Here is a 2,838-nt window from a genome sequence, read left to right on the forward strand (position 1 = left end):
TTGTTCCACTGAGTCAGACACGAGGTGCTTTGTCATTGTTTTCTGGTTGGGCTGCATTTCCTCTGTTGCCTTTTTGTAAATAGCAATTCACGACAGGAGCCATTACAAGATACATCAGCGAGGAAAGGGAAATGTAACCTTTTTATAATAAATTATCAAAGCCATTTGGTTTCATATCTTTGTGTCGGTGTCTGCATTGCTCTTTACAGTAAGTGTGTGTTGCTTTAACCCAGGTATTGGTCATTCACTTCATGGCAGTTTGTGATACGTTGCTGCATATAAATTGACTGCCATGTTCACTGACAAATATACAGTCACTACACTTCACAATAAAATCCTGTGAAGCATTTCGAGACATTTCAACGATGGAATAAGGCGCTGTATCAAATGCAAGGATTATTATTCATAATCTCATCATGAAAAGTGCTCTGTAATTGTTGCACTGAATCAGTACTTTGTATCTTTGAGTTCTGGTGAAAGCTTCTCGATCCAAGACGTTAACTAATTTTCCCCTCCCCATAGATGCTGCCTGACCTGCTGTGTGCTCCCAGCGACTTCTGTTTTTATTTCAAAGTGCTTTGTCACTGCTTCACTGAGTCAGACATAACTTGCTTTGTCATTGTTCCACTGAGTCAGACACGAGGTGCTTTGTCATTGTTTTCTGGTTGGGCTGCATTTCCTTTTTGTGAATAGCAATTCATGACAGGAGCCATTACAAGATATATCAGCGAGGAAATAATAATAATAATTATTTGATATAGTGCTTTTCACGTCTTCTCGACGTCTCAAAGCGCTTCACAGAATAATAATAATAATCCTTGCATTTGATATAGCGCTTTTCACGTCGGGAGGACGTCCCAAAGCGCTTCACAGAACACACTGTAAAGTGAATTGACTGTATATTTGTGGGCAAACGCGGCAGCCAATTGCGCACAGCAATGTCCCACAAACAGTCGTGGATTGAAAATGACCAATTTATTATTGTTTTGTTTTTTTGGAGGGATTATTATTAGGCTCTGTGTGGAGTAAGGAAACTCGCCCAAGGTATTAAGGATTATTGATGGGGATCCGTGTAACTATAAATGTTTAAAAAAAGTTACACCTCCCAAAGTCATTGTGAACAAATTAAATAAACAGCCCCAGTGAAAAGTACTTCTCAAAAAGTCAAACACTAAAGACGGGTTTCAGCTTTCCAATCCGAAGAGATTCCACTAGAGGGAGCCAACTGCAAAACAAAAGGAAAATAAAAATGATCACAGATGAGTTCAGCAGCTTCGTATGACATACGTTCTTAAGAACATAAGAACATAAGAAATAGGAGCAGAAGAGGGCCATTCGGCCCCTCGAGCCTGCCCCGACATTTAATCATGGCTGATCTTCTCACCTGATTCCATTTACCCGCCCTATCCCCATGTCCCTTAATCCCTTCAGTTTTTAAAAATCTATCGATCTCAGTCTTGAATATGTTCAATGACTGAACATCCACAGCCTCTGGAGTAGAGAATTCCATAAATTCACTCAGGACTGGCCTTTAATCCTGAGACTATGACCCTTAGTTTTAGATTCTCCAACCAGGGAAAAAGTCGCACAATATCTACCCTGCCACGACCCTTAAGAATCTTATGGGTTTCTATAAGATCACCTCTATTTCTTCTGTATTCTGGAGTATATAGGCCTAGTCCACTCAACCTCTCCTCGTATGTCAACCCCCTCATCCCAGAAACCAACCTAATTGCACCCCCTCTAAGGTGTTCTTGCAGTATGTCTTGAGATGTACTGGCTTGGTACAGTTTGGAGGAGGGCTGGGATGAGAAAGAGGGACACCAATTCTGGTGTTTCTTGCTGGAGATTTGTGGTTGCTTTAGCAACCTTATCTCCGCAACTTTCCGGGACGAAACCTTGGGCAAATTTCTTTACTCCACACGTCTAATAATAATCCCTCCAAAAAAACAAAACAATAATAAATTGGTCATTTTCAATCTACGACTGTTTGTGGGACATTGCTGTGCGCAATTGGCTGCCGCGTTCGCCCACAAATATACAGTCAATTCACTTTACAGTATATTCTGTGAAGCGCTTTGGGACGTCTAGAAGATGTGAAAAGCGCTATATCAAATGCAAGGATTATTATTTATTATTATTATTGGCTAGAACCTGTCAATCACTGGAGAAAATACTGTCTGAAAACCAGGAATTAACATAGAACGGATGAATTTTACAGCAGAGAAAGAGGCCATTTAACCCACTATGCCCCTTTCCTCTCCCTGAAAAAAAGCTCTCCATTTAGCTTTGCTGCTATGCCCATTTCTCTTGCTTTTTAGTATTTTTCCTTATTGATTTTTTTTTGCCCGGTTTCATTTTATAAGCCATAATGGATTTCCATCCTCTGTTTCTGGTGGGGCTGTCCATGCCCTGAGAAGCCTGGCTGGCACAGAGCTCGCTCATTGCAGGCTGGAGCACTCTTGGCTCATGTTGGCTGAATTGGAAGCATGAGCCAAGATCTTTATCAAAGGTTCCTTGTTCCACTTTTGTTCAATCATTTTATTCCCCTCTCTCCATCCCCCACTGAGATTTTGTAACTTTTTTTGAGTGACAGTACGAGAAGAGACAGCGTAACCCAGCTGGAAATTGAAGAGCAATTAAAGGCGGGGGGGGGGGGGGGGGGGTGGGGGAGGGGGGAATTCTCCCCAAATACTGGTCGCATCACTGTTTCGTGTGACTATCAGGCAGCTGTACTATCCTTTAATAGAAGCCAAGTTGACTTCCACAAGATAACAAACGCTGTTTAAACGCTGCTTACGGTGTTTTCTGTTGGTGTCCCACCAACTTTTTACGTAC

The sequence above is a fragment of the Callorhinchus milii genome, unplaced genomic scaffold (genome assembly GCF_018977255.1).
Source record: "Callorhinchus milii isolate IMCB2004 unplaced genomic scaffold, IMCB_Cmil_1.0 Scaffold16, whole genome shotgun sequence".
Lineage (NCBI taxonomy): Eukaryota > Metazoa > Chordata > Chondrichthyes > Chimaeriformes > Callorhinchidae > Callorhinchus > Callorhinchus milii.